Source organism: Cucurbita pepo, chromosome 3 (assembly GCF_057944985.1).
Source record: "Cucurbita pepo subsp. pepo isolate OVF chromosome 3, ASM5794498v1, whole genome shotgun sequence".
NCBI classification, from domain to species: Eukaryota; Viridiplantae; Streptophyta; class Magnoliopsida; order Cucurbitales; family Cucurbitaceae; genus Cucurbita; species Cucurbita pepo.
The window spans coordinates 9,294,695-9,321,077 of record NC_141800.1 but is presented as its reverse complement, the minus strand read 5'-3'; the positions used below and the strand labels follow the sequence as shown (position 1 = coordinate 9,321,077).

The 26,383-nt window shown below is 36.5% G+C and overlaps 1 long non-coding RNA gene and 1 other non-coding gene across 2 annotated transcripts; one reads left to right on the top strand and one right to left on the bottom strand.

Moving 5' to 3' along the window:
- Positions 1-18,246: 18,246 nt before the first annotated feature.
- Positions 18,247-20,102, bottom strand: LOC147793201 (uncharacterized). The gene is made up of 2 exons (XR_015420249.1): positions 19,712-20,102; positions 18,247-19,505 (listed from the first exon to the last, which is right to left on the bottom strand). It is a non-coding gene; the product is annotated as an uncharacterized LOC147793201 (long non-coding RNA).
- Positions 20,103-21,906: 1,804 nt separating this feature from the next.
- LOC147793200 (small nucleolar RNA Z247) lies at positions 21,907-22,046 on the top strand. The gene has a single exon (XR_015420507.1). It is a non-coding gene; the product is annotated as a small nucleolar RNA Z247 (small nucleolar RNA).
- The last annotated feature ends 4,337 nt before the right edge of the window (positions 22,047-26,383 follow it).

Sequence of the window (26,383 nt, the reverse complement as noted above, 5' to 3'; positions counted from 1 at the left end):
TAACTAGCATGCGGAAGCAATTATTGTAATCCCACATCAGAGCAAGTTTTAGGCACTTTATTTACATTAATTTGATCATGGTGGGTACAATTTCATGAATGAAATTTGTGGTTGCTAAAGTGGATGGTTTTGGTTTTGACATTTTTTTTATGCTTCCATTTGATACAATTATTGTAATAAGCCTAATGTGTATGGGCTTTAATGGATGAAGAAAGGTCTGTAATTTTTATGGAGTCATTAGAGTCCATTTTCGGTTGTAATTGATCGAAAATGGAAGAGATAGCAAGTTGAACCGAAGAAGATGGAAGAGAGGGATTCGGTTATTGATGGTGTTAATATAACACATGCGGAAGCAATTTGGATCTTAGGCACTTTTAGAACATCAATTATAGTAAACAACTAGCATGTTCATAAGTATTAAAACTTAATGAGTTTAGATACTAACCTTTTGTAGTTCAAACTCCTTTTTCCTCACGAACCGGTTTTAAACTACCACTAGTGTCTTCTCCACTATCCTCCGGCCTTAGAACGGGATTGTGGAATCCAGTGAGTGACTAAACTTGGGAGGGATTTTGTATATGTGAAGAGAGTGTTTGTGAGAGGTTTTTCTAAAGGTTTTTCACCAAGAAGAAGACCTTCCATGTACCATGATCACTCTATTTAAAGAGTCATGTTTACATGTTCATGCAAATTTGAGATCACCAAATTTTGACACTTAAAATTCCACTCAAATGTTTTGGATTATGTGGCAAGCATGCATGTTTGAGTTAACCAAATTTTGACACTTAAAATTCCACTCAAACTTGTGGGATTTATTTGGCAAGCATGCAAGTTTGGTTGAACCAAATTTTGACACCTCAAAATTCCACTAACATGGACCATTAAATGAAGTCAACATTTTGACTTTCTTCATTTTAATTCAACAATTAATTTGAATAATGAATTTCAAATTAAAGTAACATTAAATGATTAATTAAACTATTTAATTAATATTTAATATTAATTCAAATGCCAATCCCAATCAATTCTGACACATAATTGATTAAGATATTTAAATCTTATTTAAAATCTCAGATTCTCTCTTTTTGTTTAATTTGTAAATAAAACAAAAATGCGGTTAAATATATCGTATATGTGTAGCGCATATTCCCTAATTTGAATTCGAACACTTCGAACTCACTCGTCACACTGTTCTATGGTTTAGTCCGATATGAACTAGCAGATGGTCCTAATGGACCTATAGATCATGGGCTCCAACAATCCAAGATTAACCGGTTAAACTCATTAACCTTGTTAACCAACATTCGTTAACTACTAGGACACTCCACTATAGCCTAGTAGTTGCACTCCCCTCACTATAGATATATTTCTGTCCATATGATATAACCATGATTAGTAAGTCGATCCTTCACAGGTTGTTCATAACTAGAGCTGGGTCAATTTACCGTTTTACCCCTAAAGTTAGTTCTTGTTCCTTATCTCTCACTGATCCTCTAATGAACAATTGGTTTGTGATCCAACCAGTAAACCGAATCCCTCTCAGGCCAATGAGAGGGTGGGGCCCCTTGTTCAAGACCTGGAGTCAGTGCTTAAGGGAACTACCTCTCTTCTATCCCTAAAAGTGGGTAGGAGTGAATTCCATCTTGCACCCCACGTCCCCAGCCATTCACCCAATCTTACCCCTGAAATTGGAGGCCTATTGAGTCGGCAAACTAGAGCCACTTTCACCCATGCAAATCTAAGGATAATTCCGAATAAATAGGAGTTCATGGTTAGCTCAGGATTAAAACCTAGTTACTTAGGTTATCGAATGAAAAGAAAATTAGTCTCAACAGTAAACGACATTATAAAGTGAGAGTGGTTTTCTTCATGGTCCGATCTTATGCAATACTCATTGCATAGGACGCCCCCACTCACATGTCTCCCCATGTACAATTTAGTGATCACATTGTTATATCATATACAAAAGTGGGCCACATCCATAGTGTCCCCAGAATAAGGTACTTAGCCTTATCCGTATACTATAGATCATTTGACTATATACTTGAACTTGATCCACTCTTATGTCTCTACATATAGTTCAAGTAATCATACTATAGCCAGAGTGTTCTTAGTTTATTGGATTTAGATTAATGATCGTAAAGTTCACTTTATTCAATAACAATCTTTACTCAATAAACAACAATAATAACTTTATTGAAAATAAAATATGTTTTTGTTTACAAACTATGAGTTTTAGGACATAAAACCCAACCGGTATCTTTCCTACTTTCTTCAAAAATCACTTCTTGGTTCGTTGACTCTTCACTTGATATCTCTATCAACCAACTCTTTGACTCTTCAGGTCTTCTGTTGGTATCTTTCCTACTTTCTTCAAAAATCACTTCTTCGTTCGTTGACTCTTCATGTCTTCTGTTGGTATCTTTCCTACTTTCTTCAAAAATCACTTCTTGGTTCGTTGACTCTTCATGTCTTCTGTTGGTATCTTTCCTACTTTCTTCAAAAATCACTTCTTGGTTCATTGACTCTTCATGTCTTATCTGTTGGTATCTTTCCTACTTTCTTCAACCAACTCTTCATAAACTCAGCATTGTAGGATGTGGATGACTTTAGGTCTCTCGATCCGCTTCCAGCTAATCTCATAATGAGGAGTCTCTTCCAATCTACTAGGAGCTGTTGAAAATCACTTCTAGGTTCGTTGACTCTTCATGTCTTCTCTGTTGGTGTCTTTCCTACTTTCTTTGCATGAAATTTTTTCTTCTTTACATGATGTCATACCACCTACTTCTGCTTGATGTCTTCTTGGTCAGAATAATACCGATTCAAGTTACTAACGTGGACAACAAGGTTAGTCTGCATCCATAAGAGCAATTGGATCCTATATGATGTCTTCATAATCTTGTGGATAACTTCGACTAGTCCATAGTATTTTCGCACCAATCTTTGGTTCTTGTTGCTTTGAACTCGAAGTTGATCTAACGTTAACTTATATGAACTCTTTATTTTTCTTGAAATTATTGTTATCGACGCTTCTGACGGGCCATTCTCTTCATCCGTCTAGTATTTCTATGTGAATATATGTTGCTTCAGTGGCTTGTTTTTGTCTTCCTTCTCCAATAGAGGCGTTGGCTTGGTGTCTTTGCCCGGCATTTGAGTGATCACTGACAAGAGCCTTTTGGGGTCTAATAAACTCGACTGTTAACAAATCATTTAGCTAGCTCAGGCTCAGCCGCATGACATTTGTTTGTGGCAGGCGATCTCGATTGCAACATAAAACTAATCTTGTGATTTATCTCTCCTAGTGTGGATAAATCCATTATCTGACCTTCTTGTTTTGCGTCGTGGTGTTTATGTAGTTGCAACAAGGTTTATATTGAGGTTGGCTCACTCGAGCTCCCCTTTTCAATTACAACAATAGCAGCAAGCGTAGATTCATCATGGCTAAGATTCTTTCTCAACTGTAGTATCGACATCATTTTCACCCCTCTTGGTTGATGGATGTTTTTCTGAATGATCTCGGATTAGACTCCGTTACTACTAGGCATTTTGCTAGGGACATAAATGGCTTTCTTTTCCAGTAGGACGTTCATCCCTAACACGACGTCGAAGTCATCCATTTCAACTATCACAAAATGATTTGCCTAGTCCAAGGCTCCAGCTTGATTAGAGTTCTCATTGTGACTCTTAAGACAGGTAAAGCTTCTAATTTGACGGCGTTCATCTTTCCTGTATCTCGATGCCAAAGGATGCTAAAATATTTTGCATTGGTCTCGATCATGAGTTGTGGGTGGTTCTAGAGTCGACAATGGTGTTCCTTGCTACTTTGTGCTTTATCCAGACCTCGACATACATAATATATATACATATATATATATTCTTTTAACTATAACACATATGGTCTATGAAAGAATTGTAACTCTTATGCTCATTAATATTATAATGGTTACTACCTAAATTATAACCTAAAGTTAGAGAATTGAGGTCCAATTAGCAACCCTAAATTTTTAATCTTGGTAGAGTGATTGAAATTATAATGGAAGTAGTTTAAACTCTTAGTACCTTAAATGAAGTTTGATGAAATTCGAGATGTCAGCGAAAGTATTCCCAAATGGGAAATTGGAGATTTATCAGGCAATGCTCTCAGTGTTGATCGAAGGGAAAAGAGTAAATCAAAGAGCCCAAACAAACATGTGCGATCAAAATCAAGGAACCGAAAAAAATCTCCAAACAAACCAAACGTAAAGTGTTGAAATTATGGAGAAAAATGACACTTTCAGACAGATGGTACAAAATTGAAGAAAAACAAGATCACAAATGTGAAGATGACAATGATTCTATCTATTCAGCAGAAGATACTTAGGATGCTCTAATTCTTAGCGTGAACAACACAATTGAATTCTGGATTTTAGATTCAGTTGCTCCGTTTCATTTGTCTTCAAGTAAGAAGTTGTTTCAAAATTTCAAATAAGGAAATTTTTGGAAGGTGTATCTTGCCGACAACAAACGTTGGAGATTGAAGGGAAGAGAGATGTCTGCATACACACTCTACACAGAAAATGAGTGCACATTATAGGATATCAAATATATTCCTGATCTCAAGAAGAATCTGATCTCTATTGGTTAGTTTGATAGCACAGGTTATGCAGCCGAGTTTCGAAAGAGTTAAGGGAAAATTGTGAAGGGTTTCATGGTGGTAGCATGACACAAAATCTTGAACCCTATACACCACTATAGGGTGAAACCTATACACAACTCGTAGTAACAACAACCATGTTTATACACCTTATAGTCTCAATAAACTTGCACATATGAGATTCAAAGAAATGAAGATGATGGCTGCGAATGTAGTTTCAGAAGGCCTAAAATTTATTGATATGGGTGTTTGTGAGAACTGCGTTATGGAAAAATATAAACAAGTTAGCTTCACAAAATCTGCCAGAGAACCACAGAAAGTGCGATTGGAAATGGTCCATACAGACGTTTGGAGACCATCTCTACTTTCACCATTTCTAGTACCAAAATTCCATTGGTTAGATGTCTCGCACTCTACAGCGACAACTCTCTATTTTTCTAAGGCCAGTGAGATTTCTCACGACCACTCTTTTCCTCCTCACCCTATCTAGACACTATAACTTTAATCCATTATTGTCTTATATGATTAACATTCACTCTTTAATGTCGGAAGACATTTTGTAACTACCACGAAACTCAAAACATACAATAAATTGATACAAGTTTTACAACATATCATATACTTCAAAACAGGGTTAGACTGCTTACTCGATCGCGGTGAGACGTGTCATTGAGCTGAGTCATAGAGATATACGACTCTTTATCCTAAGAAAAAATCTGTATAATCTAAAATCCGGCTGCTCTGATATCAAACAACTCTTTATTGAACTCTAGTTATATTCTTCTTTTTTGCCCTTTTTTTTTCTTTCTTTATTTTTCCTCTTTATTGAACTCTAATTAGCGATCTTACTGTCCCCTTCTTAGGAAAGATGGGTCAAAATGAAAATTTTACCTAGCACTAATTTTGACGGATTTTCCTATTTTTTTTTTACTATTTTCTTTTATACTTCTAATGAGTTGTTTTAATTTTTGTAACTAGTTTGTTCTTCCATATCATATTTAAATTTGGTCTCTAAATCTCTCAACAAATTCCTAAAAATTTGAACTTAAAAAGAAAATTGAGAAATTAATCCTCATTTGAACTCGTGTTACAGCATAACATAACATAATACATGTCAAACACTCACAAAGTACGACACGTGGAGGGGCTACGGAGCACGCATTGTTAATACCTCGTACAATTCATCCAACCAAGCCAATAGTAACATAACTTACCTGGTTGGTCCAAAGAGAAGTCACTAAATTTTTTGTATTGATGTTCGTTAGATCATACTCATCGATGTCTAGTTCCAATGCTAAATTCATACCCGACTTCCTTCACTCTCTTTCTTTTTCTCCTTCTTTATTCAAATCCACATTGGTTAGGGATAAAGAAAGGATGAGTTGGAGATTGAGAAATGGGAAGAGAAATAAAGAATGTGATGGAGGAAGAGGAAGAAATGGGAGGAAGTGGAGAACATGGATAAAATGAGCACGCACACAACTCTTAACCCAGTTTGAACTCCTAGTACCTTAAATAAAGTTGGTCTCCTCTAATAAAACAGGAATTTCTCTTAGGATCATTAAATTCTTATAGACTCCAAGCTCAATATCATAAATACAATTATACTTTATCTTGAACACACCAAACATGAAACTAAAGTGGGTTCAAAGACAATTTCTTTCTCCATCTTATCGGTAATAACAGTTCAACTAAATCCATATTATGCAAAGAAACAAGTTTATGACTCATAACACCAACTACCTAAATTATGACCTAAAAATTTGAAAACATAAGTTGTAGTTGATAGTTACACAAAAATTTCCCTAAATCAATGAACTCGTATCTAATTAGTCAATCCTAAAGATTGTAACTAGCATAGAGTAATTGAAGCTCCACATGAAGCAATTTAAAGTTCCCGTTACTTAACTAAAGTTTATCTCATCTTTAATGAAGCATGATTTGCACTTAGGTTGATGAAATACTTATAGACTCCAACTCTGAGTACTATTAATGCAATTATGTTTCATATGAGTTTGTCATAACAACTTTATTTTGTTGTCACATGAGGCAAAATAGAAGAATTAAATCAAACAAACGGATGAACTAAACCTAATCAATCCAACCCAAATTGATTAATTTGTTTCCTTTGTTGGGTTGTTTGTTTATTTGATAACCCTTACAAGTTAAATATTAGACCATCAACTTTTCATTTTATAGCCATCCAACCACTCAGAGAAATATATATTTGAGTAGAAGCTAAAAATATTGGGTATTTAAGAAAAGACATTTGGTTTAGTGGTATGACCCTCACTTAGGGTGCAACCTCAAATGCCCCTATGTCTAAATCTTTTCTTATCGAAGGACTTCATATTTATATAAACTTGTTGTTCCTATTATTTACTTTTCAAACATACCTCTTAACTTCTCTACACCAATTGTTGGGCAACAAAGTCAACATAAAGGAATTAGAAAAGAGATATCAAAACTTAAAGCATGTTCGCAATGCCTTGGCCATTCACGAGGCCAAGGCTTTATACTTACCATCTTAGGAAATAATGAAAAAGAAAAAAAAAAAAAAAGAAAAACAAAAATTAAGGTCATTAAAACTATAATGATAATTAAATCATTTCATGGTTCCCACTTTCACCAAGTATGCCTATCCAAATGTTAAGTAGATCTAGTAGAAAGCTCTTTGATCTTATTATGTTCTTGTTTTGTTCTCCACGACACATTCTACATCCAGGGCTTCAGTTCAAGCGCATCGAGGACTTCATGTGTTTCTTGCAATACAACAAAATACGACCTTAATACCTAGGTCCAAGGATTCATACAAACGTTTTAAGTGGCTTAACAAGGGCATTTGGTCTAGTGCTATGATTCTCGCTTTGGGTGCGAGAGGTCTCAAGTCTGAATCTCGGAATGCCCCTTCAAGAGAGATTGTAGAATAAAACGAAGTAAATAAATCCCATGAAACTGTGAATGTGAATTGATAAGCCATAATAATTGGATTAATATAATATCAATGCATTCTATGTCGAAATGATTCATAAATTATACCTAATTTTCCCCATTTTGAAGTTCCTATTTTGGACCTATTATTAATGACGAGACGTTTAGGGCTTTGTGACATGAGAATCGTGGGGATGTAGCTCATATGGTATTGCGCTCGCTTTGCATGCGAGAGGTACGGGGATTGATACCCCGCATATCTCTAAAATAAAACTATCAATTATTAAATATGTTATTTCTTTTCAGTTTTTCCTTAGTCATGACATGTTGAGTAGCGATATTTCTTCATTTTTCACTATTACTGATGACGGAAAATTTAGGGTTTTGTGGTGCAAGCAGATGGTATTGCGCTCGCTTTGCATGCGAGAGGTACGGGGATTGATACCCCGCATATCTCCAAAATAAAACTATCAATTATTAAATATGTTATTTCTTTTCAATTTTTCCTTAGTCATGACATGTTGAGTAGCGATATTTTTTCATTTTTCACTATTATTGATGACGAAAAATTTAGGGTTTTGTGGTGCAAGTATTGTGGGGATGTAGCTTAGATGGTAGAGCACTCACTTAGCATGCGAGAGGTATGGGGATTGAGATACCCTGCATCTCCAAAAGAAACTATTTGTTATTAATATTTTATTTCTGTTCAATCTTTCCTTATTTATGACATAATGAGCGGAGATATTTTTTTCATTTTCACAATTATTGATGACGGAACATTTAGGGTTTTCTAATGTAAGAATCGTTGGGATGTAGCTCAGATGGTAGAGCTTCCCATGTAGGAAGTACGGGATCGATACCTTGCTTCTCCAAATGAATCGATTACTAAATATAATATTTCTTTTCAAATTTTTCATATTTACTACATAATGAGTAGAGATAGTTTTTCATTTTCACTATTATTGATGACAAGAAGTTTAGGATTTTGTAACATAAGAATTGTGGGGACGTAGCTCAGATGGTAAAGTGCTTGATACCTTTCATCTCCAAAATAAAACTATCTATTATAAAATATATTTTTTACTTTCAATTTTCCCTTATTCATGACATGTTGAGTAGCGATATTTCTTCATTTTTACTATTATTGATGACAAAAAATTTAGAGTTTTGTGATTCAAGAATTGTGGGTATTTAGCCCAGATGGTGGAGCGCTCGTGTAGCATGCGAAAGGTACCGGGATCTATACCCTGCATCTCCGAAAGAAACTATTTGTTATTAATACTTTAGTTCTATTCAATCTTTCCTTATTTATGACATAATGAGCCGAGATATTTTTTCATGGGACATTTAGGATTTTCTAATGTAAGAGTTGAGCAAACCGCATTTAAAGTCGTATACAGTCCATATAAAATATCTATCCCATTAAGGCACCATCATATTATAGAGCATTTAGGAATATAGAGAGGGGTGTTCGAAGTATCGATCCCCATACCAATCGCATGCAAACAGATCACTCTACCATCTTATCTACATTCCCACAATTCTTGCATAACAAAACACAAAACACAAAACTAAGCGTCATCAATAATAGTGAAAATGAAAAAATATTTCTGCTCATTATGTCAAAAATAAGGAAAAATTGAATAGAAATAAAATATTAATAACGAATAGTTTCTTTAGGAGATGCACTCTACCATCTTATCTACATTCCCACAATTCTTCATAACAAAACACAAAACACAAAACTAAGCGTCATCAATAATAGTGAAAATGAAAAAATATTTCTCCTCATTATGTCAAAAATACGGAAAAATTGAATAGAAATAAAATATTAATGAGTTTTTTCAAGAGATGCACTCTATCATCTTAGCTACATCCCTACAGCTCTTACATAACAAGACCCAAAATCCTCGTACCTCTCGAATGCAAAGAGTGCACTCAACCATCTTACCTACATCCCCACAATTCTTACATCACAAAACTCTAAACGTCCCGTCATCAATAATAGTGAAAACGAAAAACTCCCTTTGATCATTATGTCATAAATAAGATTAATAATTGATAGTTTTCCGTTGGAGATGCATGATAGCATAAATAAGGAAAGATTAAATAAAAATAAAATATTAATAACAAATAGTTACGTTTGGAGATGCTGGGTATCGATCCCCGTGGCTCTTGCATACAAAGAGTGCATTCTGTCGTCTTAGCTACATCCCAACAATTCTTCAAGACAAAATCATAAATGTCCCATCATCAACAATAGTGAAAATGAAAACTATCCTTATGTCATAAATAAGAAAAATTTGAAATAGAAATAGAATATTTGATAGTAGGATTCCTTTGGAGATGCAGGGTGTCGCACCGTACTTCTCACATGCGAAGCGAGCGCTCCACCATCTGAGCTACATCCCCACAATTCCTACGTCATAAAATCCTAAACCTACAATCACCAATAATAGTGAAAATAAAAAAATATCTCTTCTCAATATGTCAAAATAAGAAAAGATTGAATAGAAATAAAACCATCTGAGCTACATCCTCGCTGCAAAGTGATCGCTCTTCCATCTGAGCTACATCCCCACGATTCTTACATCACAAAACTTTAAATTAATCAAAAATAGTGAAAACGAAAAAAATATCTCTGCACATTATGTCATAAATAAGGAAATATTGAATAAAAATAAAATATTAATAACAAATAGTTTCTTCGAGAGATGCAAATGAAAAGTATCAATCCCCTACCTCTTGCATGCTAAGCGAACGCTCTACCCTCTAAGCTACATCCCCACAACTCTAAATTTTCTGTGTCATAAGAAATATCGCTATGAATAGATTCTTTCGGAGATAAGAGGTATTGATCCCCGTGCCTCTCGCATGCTAAGCATGCACTCTACCATCTGAGCTACATCCCCAAAATTCTCATATCACAAAATCCTAAATGTCTCGTCATCAATAATAGTGAAAATGAAAAACTATCTCGGCACATTATGTCATAAATAAAAATAAATTGAAAATAATTAATATATTTAATAATTGATAGTTATCCTTTAGAGATGCGGGGTACCAGTCCCCATACCTCTTGCATGCTAAGCAAGGCTCTACCATCTGAGCTACATTCCCACATTACTTGCACCACAAAATCCTAAATTTTCCGTCATCAATAATAGTGAACATGAAGAAATATCACTACTCAACATGTCATGACTGAGGAAAAATTGAAAAGAAATAACATATTTAATAATAGATAGTTTTATTTTGGAGATGCAGGCTATCGATCTCCGTACCTCTCGCATGCAAAGTGAGCGCTCTACCATTTGAGCTACATCTCCAAAATTCTTGCATCACAAAACCCTAAATTTTTCATCATCAATAATAGTGAAAATGAAGAAATATCACTACTCAACATGTCATGAATAAGGAAAAATTGAAAAGAAATAACATATTTAATAATAAATAGTTTTATTTTGGAGATGCGGGGTATCAATCCACATACTTCTCGCATGCAAAGCAAAGACTCTACCATCTGAGCTACATCCCCACGATTCTTACATCACAAAACCCTAAACGTCTCGTCATCAATAATAGTGAAAATGAAAAACTATTCGTGCTCATTATGTCATAAATATGAAAAATTTGAAAAGAAATAATATATTTAATAATCCATTCATTTGGAGATGCAAGGTATTGACCCCCGTACTACCCACATGAGAAGTGAGCGCTCTACCATTTGATCTACATCTGCACAACTCTTACATTAGAAAATCCTAAACGTCCCGTCATCAATAATTTGTAAATGAAAAAATATTTCGGCTCATTATGTCATAAATAAGGACATATTGAATAGAACTAAAGTATTAATAACAAATAGTTTCTTTCGGAGATGCAGGGTATACATCCCCGTACCTTTTGAATGCTACGCGAGCGCTTACCATCTAGGCTAAATACCCACAATTCTTGAATCACAAACCCTAAATTTTTCGTCATCAATAATAGTAAAAATGAAGAAATATCGCTACTCAACATGTCATGAATAAGGGAAAATTGAAAGTAAAAAATATATTTTATAATAGATAGTTTTATTTTGAAGATGAAAGGTATCGAAACTCATACCTCTCGCATACAAAGTGAGCACTTTACCATCTAAGCTACATCCCCACAATTTTTATGTTACAAAATCCTAAACGTCTCGTCATCAATAATAGTGAAAATGAAAAACTATCTCTACTCATTATGTAGTAAATATGAAAAATTTGAAAAGAAATAATATGTTTAGCAATCGATTCATTTGGAGAAGCAAGGTATCGATCCCGTACTTCCCACATGGGAAGCTCTACCTTCTGAGCTACATCCCAACGATTCTTACATCAGAAAACCCTAAATGTCCCGTCATCAATAATTGTGAAAATGAAAAAAATATCTTCTCTCATTATGTCATAAATAAGGAAAGATTGAACATAAATAAAATATTAATAACAAATAGTTTCTTTTGGAGATGCAGGGTATCTCAATCCCCATACCTCTCGCATGTTAAGTGAGTGCCTCTACCATCTGAGCTACACCCCCACAATACTTGCACCACAAAACCCTAAATTTTTCGTCATCAATAATAGTGAGAAATGAAGAAATATGGCTCTCAACATGTCATGACTAAGGAAAAATTCAAAAGAAATAACATATTTAATAATCGATAGTTTTATTTTGGAGATATGCAGGGTATCAATCCCCGTACCTCTCGCATGTAAAGCGAGCGCAATACCATCTGAGCTACATCCCCACGATTCTCATGTCACAAAGCCCTAAACGTCTCGTCATTAATAATAGGTACAAAATAGGAATTTCAAAATGGGAAAAATTAGGTATAATTAATGAATCATTTCGACATAGAATGCATTGATATTATATTAACCCCCCCCCCCCCATTCTCATGTGCTGAAATTCTCCAGGAAGATCATTTTATATGCATTGTTATTAATTATTTCAAGGACTTGACAAGGGTCATCCTCTCTTGGATGTAACTTTGTCTTCCTTTGATATGGGTATCGCTTTATATGCATTGTTATTAATTATTTCAAGGACTTGACAAGGGTCATCCTCTCTTGGATGTAACTTTGTCTTCCTTTGATATGGGTATCGCTCCTTGTGAAAATGTATCCAAACCCAGTTATCGAGTTGAAAAATGATTTCCTTTTGTCATTTGTTAAGTCTTGGAGCAATTTTGAAATTGTGTTTCTCAATTGTCTCCTTCACCTCTTTATGCAATGTTTGATCAGACCTTACTTGTGGTTGCTTTACTCACAAAAATATTTAATTCTTAAAGTAACTTTTTGTTTCTCAATTGTCTCCTTTCACCTGTTTATGGAATGTTTTTATCAAATCTTCCTTACTTACTTGTGGTTGGTTTACTCACAAAAATATTAGAATGAATAGGAAGCAAATAAAGAGCGTAAGTGGATTAAATCCATAAACATCTTCAAAAGGAGAACAATGAGTGTTGCTTTACTCTGGGGAACGGTAGGTTTACTCACAAAAATATTAGAATGAATATGAAGCAAATAAAGAGTGTAAGTGGATTAAATCAAGGAGAACAATGAGTGTTGCTCTATTCGTCCCAAGGCTTAATATTCTTAAAAATAATAGGAAGATTAAATCCATAAACATGTTCAGAAGGAGAATAATGAGTGGTACTATGAATTGCTCTAAAGGAGAACGGTACTATGAATTCCTCTATTCTAAGATGTGAACTTAGGACCTCTCACACCCTAAGAAAGAATAATACCACTAGACCAAATTTTCCTTCTTGAACATCTATCATTTTTAGCTCTCACTCGATATGATTTTATCTCTCAAGTTTGAAATCTATATTTGTTTGGAGTTGAGGGGCTAAAAGGAAGTTCAATAATGTGAGGTAGGTCTTTTTGTATAAGAGGAAGTTCAAGGATTTAAAGAAAAGAAAATCATCAACCATTTTAACTTTTCAATCCATACATGACATTCTTAATTAATAAATTGTTTTACCTACAAAAACACAAAGTGAAACAAAACACGAAATTTTTAATTAATAAATTATTTTACCTAAAAAAACAAAAAGTGAAACAAATTAAGTGCATTGGATTGATACATTATTTAGGCCTTTTATATTAAAGGGAAAATCCAAGAGTTGATATCAAAACCCCTCACACCAAAAGCAAGAATCATACCACTAAACCAAATATCCTTGTTGTGGACTTCGTATTAAATTATGCATTGAACATATCATCGTTATTTCATTTACTTTATTTGATGTTCATATAAATTTGTTAAGACTGATGGTGTTACAATAACACATGCGGAAGCCATTTGGATCTTAGGCACTCTAAGTACATCAATTATAGTAAATTAGCTAGCATGTTCAAAAGCATTAAAACTCAATGAGTTTGAATACTAACCTTTTGTAGTTCAAATTTCTTTTTCTTAACGAATTGGTTTCGAACCACAACTAGTGTCTTCCCTACTATTCTCCAGCCTTAAAACGGGATTGTGGAATCCGGTGAGTGACTAAACGTGAAAGGAATTTAGTATATGTAAAGAGAGAGCTTTGAGAGACTTTCTCAAAGTTTTTCGAGCAAACTTTCCATTTTCCTTAATCACTCTATTTATAGAGTCATATTTGCATGTTTATGCAAATTTGAGCTTACCAAATTTTGACACTCAAAATTCCACTCAAATTTGTGGGATTATGTGGCAAGCATGAAGTTTGAGTGAACCAAATTTTGACAATCAAAATTCTACTCAAATTTGTGGGATTATGTGGCAAACATGCAAGTTTGGTTAAACATATATTGACACACAATATTCCACTAACTCAAACATGGATTTTTCAATTGGGTGAAGTTAACATTTTGACTTTCTTTATTTTAATTCAACAATTAATTTAAATAATTAATTTCAAATCAAAATAATATTAAATGAGTAATTAAACAATTTAATTAAAATTTAACATTAAATAAAATGTCAATCCCAATGAATTCAGGCACATATTGATTATGAATCCCTATTCATAATTAAAATATTCAAATCTTATTTAAATATCTCCACTTTTCTCTTTTTGTTTAATTCACAATTAAAACAAAATGCGGTTAAATATATCGTATATATTTAGCGTATATTTCTTAATTTGAATTCGAACACTTTGAACTCATTCATCACACTGTTCTAAGGTTTAGTCCGATAAGAGATAGCTGGGGGACCTAATAGACTTACAGATCATGGGCTCCAACGATCTGAGATTAACCTGCTAAACTCATTAACCTTGTTAACCAACATTCGTTAACTACTAGGACATTCCACTGATCATCTAATGAACAATTGGTTTGTGGTCCAACCACCAAACTAAATCCTTCTCGAGCCAATGAGAGGATGGGGCCCCTTGTTCAAGACTTGGAGTCAGTATTTGAGGGAACAACCTCTCTACTATCCCTAAAGGCGGGTAGGAGTGAATTCCATCATACACACTATGTCCCCAGCTATTCACCCAATCTTACCCCTGGAATGGGAGGCTTATTGAGTCGGTGAACTCGGGCCACTCTTACCCATGCAAATCTAAGGATAATTTCAAATAAATAGGAGTTCATAGTTAGCTCAAGATTAAGAACAAGTTACCTAGGTCATCGAATGAAAAAATCAGTCTCAACAATAAACGACATTATAAAGTGAGAGGGTTTTCTTCATGGTCCGATCTTATGCAATACTCATTGCATAGGACTCCCCCACTCACATGTTTCCACATGTACAATTTAGTGATCACATTGTTTATATCATATACAAAAGTGGGCCGCATCCATATCGTCTCCAGAATAAGGTACTCAACCTTATCCCTATATTATAGATCATTTTGACTATATACTTGAACTTGATCCACTCTAATGTCTCTACCTATAGTTCAAGTAATCAGAGTGTTCTTAGTTTATTAGATTTAGATTAATGACCGTAACATTCATTTTATTCAATAACAATCTTTACTGATTAAACATCAATAATAAATTTATTGAAAACACAATATGTTTTTGTTTACAAACTATGAGTTTTAGGACATAAAACCCAACAAATACAATCAATAGGCCCGACGGATTTTTTTTTTTTACACCTTGTTCATAGCTGACGGATTTTCATACATATTTCACAACACCTTCAATAGGCCCGATGTCGTCTTCTCTTTGATGATGTTGAACGTCGTGTTTCTGGACAGCGTCAACCAGATCAACCCTAAGGCGTGACGATCCTTAAGTTTCCACTCCTCCGCGTTCATCGTATCCGGCTTCACCCCCAAAAGGGGTTTCTAAAGGTCTTTCTGGTACATATAATCTTCAATCTGCAACTTCTAAAAACTGATATCGAATCCATCAAACTTTTAAATTCTTGTCTTTGAACTTTCCGTCTTCACAGATCGTGGTGAATCTTGCCTCACTCTAATACCAATTATTAGGATCACACAAATCTCACTCAATACTAATTTGTTGTGTGGTGGATGATTTCTTACGTGGTCTTCCTCTAAGAATGTAGCGTTTGTTGATACAAACACTCTATTTTCTTGAGGTCATAAAACAGTCCACCTTTCGTCTCTTAGGGGTATCCTACGAATAGGCATAATTTTGAACGACGTTCTAATTTCTTGAGATTTTACACCCACACGTGTGTTGGGCATCCTCAAATCCTGAAGTGACGTAAACTACCTTTACGCCCTCTCCATAACTCATAAGGTATTTCTAAAACACTCTTAGAAGGAACCATGTTCAAAATGTATGTAGCAGTCTCCACTGCATATCCCCAAAAAAAATCAGGTAATTGAGCGAAACTCATCATAGACCGAATCATGTCTAATAGAGTTCTATTTCTCCTTTCTGATACACCGTTCTGTTGGGGTATACCAGGGGCAGAGAGTTGAGACGTTATTCCATGTTCTATCATATAATCCTGGAATCTTAAGTCCATATACTCTCCACCTCAATCTGATCGAAGTGTTTTAATAGTTTTTCCTAATAGATTCTCAACCTTAGTCTTATACTCTCTAAACTTTTCAAGAGCTTCAGACTTGTGATGCATTAGGTAAAGATAATCATACCTTGAATAATCATCAATAAAACTGATGAAATATTCATACCCTCCTCATGCTTTGACATTCATTGGATCATAGAGATCCGTATGCACAAGTTCTAAGGTTCCTTTGGCTCTATAACCTTTTTCAGATAAAGGTTGTTTAGTCATTTTACCCTCAAGACAGCACTCACATGGAGGCAAAGAGTTGTCTTATAACTCATTTAGAAGTCCTCTTTTACCCAATCTCTCAATCCTATTGAAATTAATGTGGCCTAGTCTTAAGTGTCAAAGATAGGTATTAGGAGAAATCTTTTGTCATTTATTTTGAGTTTTAGCTGTTTTAAACATCTCGGTATTTAAAACAGCTTTTGTTTCACTCAGTTTTAACATATATAAGTTGTTTTCTAGTTTTGCCAAACAAATATGAATACCTCTTTTGAAAATGAACACTTCATTGATTTCAAAAGATACTTTATACAATTGTTCTAATAAACAAGAGATAGATATTAGATTTCTTTGCATTCCAGGAACAAAAAATACATTATCTAATATAATGAATCTATCTCTAAAAAACAACTTTAAATTTTCTACTGATATTGCTGAGTCAACTTCTCCTGTTCCAACCTTGAGTGTTATCTCGCCTTCCACAAGCATTCTCTAGGAACTAGTTTCTTGAAAAAAAGAACAAATATGATTAGTGGCCCCTGAATCCAGTATCCAAGGTGAGTGATCATACTCTACTAAACATATTTCTACAACTAGTAAATCATATTTACCTTGTTGTGCCTTTTTGGCTTTCTTCTCTGCAAGGTATTTTGGGCAATGACTTTTCCCATGCCCGTTTTTATTGCAATGGAAACATTTTCCATTATCTGCATTTTAAACCTTGCATTTGGGGTCAGTAGGAATCTTATCTTTCCCCTTACCCTTTTTGTCATATGCATCCCAAACTATTCTGTTTGCATTTGAGCCGGGGTTTAGGGGACATTCCTCAGTTAAAATAAACCTCAAATCATCATTTGCAAGTATTGTGTTTAGGTTTGATTTCCTTGTTGCGTAATTGTCGTCGTTTAATTTCTCAGAAGTGAGTAATTGTACTATTGAGCTTGACATGCTGAGATTTAAAACAAATTCTATTAGTGAATTGACTTAATTCTTTTTAATCCACTTAGGTTTAGCAAATGTAATTATGTACCCAAAATTTGTTAATTTGCAACGATACTTTAGTGAGTTAGAGCAATTGCTACCGAGGGGCAGTCAATCACTCCTTCAATAAACCAAGAGATTCTTGACTTAAACACTAATCCCAGAATAACTCTTATTCCTATAGTGTTTTAGTTATCGCCACTTTGGTCAAGAATATACTACTCTTAGTAATTCTTCGTAAGTGTGATCCGCCATTTTCAGACCTCAGAGATCGGCCCCAACAATGCTATCAAATGAAAAAGCCAAAGTTGAGAATGGACCTAAGAAATCCTATCCATTTTTGGAGTTTGCGTTTGTAACACCCGCTCATCGTCAACGCGATTCACAGGAGTTACTACTGACCTCGATAATAAACTCCGACAACCAATGATAAATTTCAAAAAAATGTTTCCAAAAACATCAAGTAAAACATTTAAAACGAGTGCTATTTAAACTTAAAACAACCGAAGTAGATTCTTGACAGCGAAAGCATAAGTACACAAAACAGACACAGACATGGATTCCCAAATAGTTCCTAGCCCGCTGGTCTCGCCCTCGTCCTCGGTTGGCCTGCATCAACTAAATCTGGAAAGAAAAGTTAAAAATAATTTTGATGAGTAATTAAATTACCCAGTAAGTAGCCAACTTTATCTTTCATGAATTCATAACTAATCTTTCCAGGTGTTTTTAAATTTTATTCGTCATTGACTCCTAGTTTCTCTTACTAGGGTCATCTGTTCATTAATGAGGTATCTCAGCTACCTCCAGCTTAGCATAGCAAATGTTTTTAAGTTTTATTCGACATTGACTCCTAGCTTCTCTTACTAGGGTCATCTATTCATTAATGAGGTATCTCAGCTACCTCCAGCTAGGTTACTGACTCTCTCTCGATATGCTTATCTAGAATTTTCGGACTCGTATGTAAGACTCGCTCTCGGTCAAATACGGTCCGTCTACTAATTGCTCTGGCGGCCTGTTTATCTCATATACCAACGGTCAGGAGTACTCATGCTCCCTGACTTAGCACACAGCGCGTTGGCCAGGAACTCCGCGGGAATTAGTAGACTATCATACTCATATAAATAAGCCATAGCTCAACAACCAATAAGCATATCTTAGAGTCATAACCTTTCTATTAACATGCATAACATACTCACAGTTACTGCATGTTTTCATACATGTATCATGTTCAACACATAGAACATTCTGACAATCATTTATATCATGCTTACATCACAGGCAAGCAGTCACAATATACAATAAACACTCAATATCATCAAAGCTCATCATAACATATTAAGCTCTTAATCAGGTAAACAACATACTCACATGTTGTAAAACAAGTTAAGAACTAGTTCAAAGGTCGATACGCTACTTACCTGGTTTCGAATCCCTTTCTCTCTTGATTGTACATTTAATAGGGTATTTCAACACAATTCCTTCCGATTAGACCTATATTTCACCATTTTCAAGGTAAGTATAGGTCAATCTAGGTAGAACAGGTCAAAACAAATCGAACGGGACAAACCGGGAACCCAAAATGATGCTTCACGCGCCCTCACGCGCCCTCACATCCTCGGTGTGTCTGTCCCACGCGCCAGGAGCACGCCCAGTCGCACACCCAGTCGCGGCCCCTCACGCGCCTGCGTGTAGTGCACGCGCTCCTTCTTCTTCCTTGCGTTTTCTGAAATTTTCCCATCTTTTTTTGTTAATACCTACTATATCCCGAAGCCATATCCTCCTTCTACGATTCGAATTTCATCCTGATTCCTTCTACAAATTTATAGATCTCCTTATTACGATTCTAACAAGCCCTATTTCATAACTCATTATACAATATGAACCAAGATATCGAGATTTAAAGGTTCGGTGATATGGGTTTTTCGTTACCTTTGCGACAACCGCTTAAATCAGCTTAGTTCAGAGCTTCAATGGCTGAAAAGCCTTCACAATCGTCTCCCCATCCTCAGGTTTGCACGTTGTCACAACAAACGCCAAAGAACCTTAAGGTTTTGCCGGAAAACATGGATTATAACATTCTCTGTTTTCTGTTTCCCTCTTCCTCTGTTTCTTCGATAATATTTGGTGCTTCCTCGTCGGCCTTGCCAACGCCAACCACCACCACCATCCATAACACTAACACAAAATAAAACCACCCTTCTTCATCCCACACCTCCATCTTCCTCTCTTTTCTTTCTTTTCCCTTCAATCCACCTGTCCATTCTTCCGTTCTCCATGGCAGCAGCTTCAAGCTGCTGCTGTCTTTTTCTTTTCTTTTCTTTTCTTTCTTCTTTTTTTTTTTTTTTTTTTTTAATTAATTAATTTATTTTTATTTTTATTTAATTTATTTATTTATTATTTTCGGGTTATTACAGCGTTGTTCCAACTCCCATGTTACGACCCTCCGAATGTGTAGTTGCTCTAGAGCAACATGTAGGCGGAACATGGAAATCTCACGGTGCAACCTAGTGGTGGAGACCATAGGATGTGTTGATATACTTCCTTCTCTCACTGACTATAAATACTTTCTCTATTCACCTTGTTATTGACTCATGCAAATACCTTCTAAATGGCGGCCGCTACTAGGACGACACGAGCCCGAGCATGAATCTCACGGTGTGAATTTTTTAGAGAGTGATAAAAGAAAAAGATGTATCTCATATACCTTTTTCCTCCCACTAAGTATTTTAGACGGTTGGGTATACTTATTACTTAGGTATATTCCGACTAATTAAATATAACTTAAGTATAGGTGATTTTTCCAAGTATAACATTTATACTGGATTTTTACCTATGATGTCTAGGTGATTTTTCATTTTTTTTTTAAAAAAAATCCTTACATCACTCACGCATGCTCATAAAACTGGGCTAACTAAGCTCAAGTACTGACCCGATCTCCAGGTAGCAGGTGTTCCGTAAACCGTCAACTTAAGTACCTCCAGCCTTAGACAAGATCATGCCAGGTGAGTTTTCTTGTAACCGTAGTTTTACAAGATATCGACCTATTTTAACTATTAAAATTGATCGTGCTTGGTTGTTAACCTTAAGTGAGCATGCATTTATCTTTGTTATAGATTTTAACATCTATCTCGTTTTATGACGTTGAAAATAACCTATAACATGCTTTATATAACAATTATATAATCATCCATTTCATGCAATAATATAAAAATTTATATCTATCACTCATGGAACCCTAAACATGCATACTATACATTATAACACTTATAACATACTTGGAATGCATGAAACATGCTTAGCCTATGGTAAGTCGATCCTTCACAGGTTGTTCGTGTTAAATATAGAATAGACCATATATGTATATAGTAAGATAATCTAGTGATTTACTAGTTTGTTACCAAATCTATGATTTACTGGTTTGTTACCAAATCTATGATTTCATAGTTTTGTTACCAAATCTATGATTTCATGGTTTGTTACTAAATCTATGATTTAGAATGTAATCTTCATTATACACATCTATAAATACATGAGGTCGTGACCCTAGGTCATTGTGCCATTCAACCTAACATGGTATTAGAGCCAAGGTTTATTTTTTAAATGTCTACCATATCTTCTTCCTCCTTTCCATCCACCATCTCCAACACCGTCTCAACTACCATGGCGACCTTTGCCCAATCCCTCTACACCATGCTATCACAATTCGTCTAACCAAAAACAACTTCATCATATGGCGTGCCCAGCTCCTCCCCTACGTACGGAGTACGAAGCTTATGGGCTACCTCGATGGCACCAATGCCGCACCTGCCAAGCTGGTCCCTTCCTCAACTGCTAGTGCTGAGCTGGTCTCTAATCCGGCCTATAATCAGTGGTATGATCAGGATCAACAGGTCCTTAGCGGCCTTCTCTCCACCATGTCTGAGGAGATTCTTCACGATGTGGTTGCTGCTACTACGTCCAAGGAGGTGTGGGATACCCTGCAGAGGATGTTTTCATCATCAACTCGTGCTTGCACTACTCAGATTAGTGTTGAGCTCGCCACGTCCAAGAAACGAGATCAATCTGCTGCAAATTATTTTCGCAAGATCAAAGGGCTGGCCAACGAGTTGGCCGCCGTCGGCTCTGCCTTGCAAGATGATGATGTGATCGCCTATCTTCTCACTGGTCTTGGCCCTGACTATGATCCCATCGTCACCTCAATGACTACCAAGAGTGAAGCCCTCACGCTTGATGATGTGTTTGCACATCTAATGACGTATGAAGCTCGCCAACTACAACACCAGGCTGAACTTCAGTTAAATCCGGGATCTTCTGCCAATTATATTGGTTGTGCTGAACTTCAGCTAAATCTTGGATCTTCTGCCAATTATGCTAGTCGTAGTGGTCAGCAGAAGAATCGTAGGTGTAGGGATCGTGGTCGTGGTCGTTCTCAAGGTTACGCACCCTCTCGTCCTGCTGGTGATCGCCGTGGCCCTTCTGCTCGTCCTTCCTGCCAGATCTGCGGTAAAGTGGGGCATACTGCTATCCGCTTCTGGCATAGGATGGATGAGTCCTATCAAGATGAACCTTCTTCTGCTCCTCCTACGGCACTGGCGACTACTTCCTCTTACAAGATTGACCCAAATTGGTACAGCGACACAGGCCTACGGATCATATCACCAGTGACCTAGATCATCTCGCTGTGCGTGAACGTTCTCATGGAGGTGAACAAGTTCAAGTCGGCAATGGAGCAGGTTTGCGTGTTTTGCATACTGATCATTCTCTAATTAATACTACTACTCGTCCTCTTGCATTGCGTAATATTTTGCATGTGCCTGAAATTTCCAAACATCTTCCTTCCGTTCATAAATTTTCTCGTGATAATGACGTATTTTTTGAATTCCATCCTTGGCATTTTTCTATAAAGGATCGACGGTCGAGGAAAAGTCTCCTAAATGGGAGGTATGAATCTGGTCTTTATCCTATTAAGTCATCCGATGTCGATGATCTCAAGCACGCCTTGGTGAGCAGATCTACTACTCACGCCCAATGGCATGCACGTCTTGGACATCCTTCATCTCAAGTAACAATCAATTTTGCGTCTCAATAATATTTCGTGTGCTAATGAGTCATCTTTGTCAGTTTGTAATGCGTGTCAGTTAGCAAAAAGTCATCAATTACCATATACTAGTTCTTCCCATAGGTCTTCGTCACCTTTGGAACTTATTTTTTCGGATGTTTGGGGCCCTACACCTCCATCTGTTGGGGGTTTTAAATATTATATTAGTTTCATTGATGATTTTAGTAAATTTTCGTGGATCTATTTGATGCATGATCGTACAGAAGCTCCTCGTATATTTTTGCAATTCCAAGCTCATGTTGAGCGCCTCCTAGATACTAAAATCAAGTGGGTCCAATCTGATTGGGGTGGAGAATATCAGAAAATTCATAACACATTTTTTCGTTCCCTTGGAATTGCTCATCGTGTTTCGTGCCCTCACACACATCAACAAAATGGGTCTGCTGAACGCAAGCACCGTCATATTGTTGAAACTGGTCTAGCCCTTCTAGCTCATGCTCATGTACCTATTAAATTTTGGGACGACGCGTTTCTTACAGCCACATATCTCATCAATTGTCTTCCTACTCGTGTCATCGATAAAAAATGCCCCTTAGAGCTTCTTTTTCATACCCCACCAAATTAATCCTTATTAAAAAATTTTGGGTGTGCTTGTTGGCCTCATCTTCGTCCTTATAACAAACAAAAGCTCTCTTTTCGATCAAAGGAATGTGTCTTTCTAGGCTACAGTTCTTTACATAAAGGGTATAAGTATCTTGACACCGATTTTGGTCATGTCTATATGTCTAGAGACATCATATTTGATGAAAACATTGTTCCATTCAAGAGAGCCCCACCTAATTCTTCCCCAATCATGCAGTCGACGCATAATGCCCCTGATTTGTGCACCTTGCATTTGGGTAATAGCAGTACTAATTTGGAGAATGATCACATGCATATGTCTGGGCCTACTAACTTTTTGGATGCAGAAAATTTGGTGTCTACATCAGCTTCGGAATTGCCGCAGCAATCCTCCGCGTCGCTGCCATGCGAATCAGTATTGGTTGTTTCGCTAATGATTGAGGTCTCGGCTCCTCCGCCAACAGATGATATTGCGCAATGCCCGGTCGAATCCTCAACCGCTGGTCAACCAACTGCTGTAGCATCGGTTGCTCCCCTCGCAACGGCTGATACGGCTGTCCCCTCAAATGTGGATCCTGCACCTACTACTCATCCGTATGGTACTCGATTGAAGCACAATATCAAGAAACCCAAGGTGCATACAGATGGAACAGTAACATATCTTGTAGCTCAGTCTTCTGCCTCTGAACCTACTTCACATATTACTGCTATGGAGCATCCCCTCTAGCGTCAGGCAATGAATGATGAATTTCAGGCACTTCAAAAAAATAAGACATGGCACTTAGTTCCAACTCGTGCTGGTCTTAACGTTATTGATTGCAAATGGGTTTTCAAACTCAAGCAAAAGCTAGATGGCTCTATTGATCGCTACAAAGCACGCCTGGTTGCTAAAGGTTTTAAACAGCAGTATGTCGTTGATTATGATGATACCTTTAGTCCAGTTGTTAAGCCCACTACCATTCGTCTCTTATTATCTCTTGCTATTTCTCGTGGTTGGGCTATTCGGCAGATTGATATTCAAAATGCTTTTCTTCATGGCTTTCTTAATGAAGATGTTTATATGAAGCAGCCCCCTGGATTTGTGGATTCTCAACACCCTGGTTACCTCTGCAAGCTGGATAAGTCGCTTTATGGCCTTAAACAAGCTCCGCGTGCCTGGTTTTCTCGCCTTAGCTCCAAACTATTACAGCTGGATTTTACACCTTCAAAGGCTGATGTTTCTCTTTTCATTTTTAACAAGACGGGCATTCAGATGTATATTCTCATCTATGTTGATGACATTATTATTATCAACTCATCTTCTACGGCTACTGAGAAACTTCTTACACAGCTTCAGGATGATTTTGCCGTCAAGGATCTTGGCATTTTGAGTTATTTTCTTGGGATTGAAGTCCGCCATACTTCCAATGGACTTATTCTGACACAACATAAAATACATTCAAGATTTATTGTCCAGAACCAATATGCTCACCTCCAAAGTTGTGCCTACACCTATGCTTCCTAATGAGAAGTTGTTATTGGATGGTGGTGAAAAGCTTTCGCCTGAGGATACTACTCGCTATCGGAGTGTCGTTGGTGCTCTCCAATATTTGTCTCTAACACGTCCTGATATATCATTCTGTGTCAATAGAGTGTGTCAGTTCATGTCCTCCCCGACATCTATACGTTGGGCGGCAGTCAAACGAATTCTCCATTATCTACATGACACTATTGATATGGGTTTATGTCTTACAAAGTCCAGCACTGATTTGTTGAGTGCCTTTTTGGATGCTGATTGGGTCGGGAATCCTGATGATCGTCGAAGCACTGGAGGCTATGTGATCTTCTTTGGTGGCAATCTTATCTCTTGGAGTTCGAGGAAACAATCGACAGTTTGTCGTTCTAGTACGAAGGCCGAATATAAGGCGGTTGCTGATGCCACCGCCGAATTAATTTAGATCCAAGTTCTCTTGCGTGAGCTCGGGATCTCGCAAGCGCGAGCGCCTAGCCTATGGTGTGACAACATTGGTGCCACCTACCTGTCCGCCAATCCAATCTTTCATCGACGAACGAAGCATGTTGAGGTTGATTATCACTTCGTTCGTGAACGTGTATCGTCTCGTCAGCTTGATGTTCGACTCATTTCCTCCAAGGATCAGCTCGCCAATATCATGACAAAGCCATTGCCAGCTCCTTCTTTTAGCAATTTTAGGCGCAATCTGAACTTAGTAGTACATCGTCCAGATTGAGGGTGGGTGTTAAACATAGAATAGGTCATATATAGTAAGATAATCTAGTGATTTACTAGTTTGTTACCAAATCTATGATTTACTGGTTTGTTACCAAATCTATGATTTCATAGTTTTGTTACCAAATCTATGATTTCATGGTTTGTTACTAAATCTATGATTTAGAATGTAATCTTCATTATACACATCTATAAAATACATGAGGTCGTGACCCTAGGTCATTGTGCCATTCAACCTAACAGTTCGTAACTAGAGCTGGGTCAATTTATCGATTTACCCCTAAAGTTACTGCTTGTTCCTTGAGTCCCACTGATCATCTAATGAACAATTGGTTTGTGGTCCAACCACCAAACCAATTCCCTCTCAAATTCAGTACTTGAGGGAACAACCTCTCTACTATCCCTAAAAGCGGGTAGGTGTAAATTCCATCTTACACTCAATGTCCCCAGCTATTCACCCAGTCTTACCCTTGAAATTGGAGGCTTATTGAGTCTGCGAACTCGGGTCACTCTCACCCATGCAAATCTAAGGATAATTCTGAATAAACAGGAGTTCATAGTTAGCTCAGGATTAAGATCGAGTTACCTGGGTCATTGAATGAAAAAATCAGTCTCAACAATAAACGACATTATAAAGTGAGAGTGGTTTTCTTCATGGTCCAATCTTATGCAATACTCATTGTATAGGACGCCC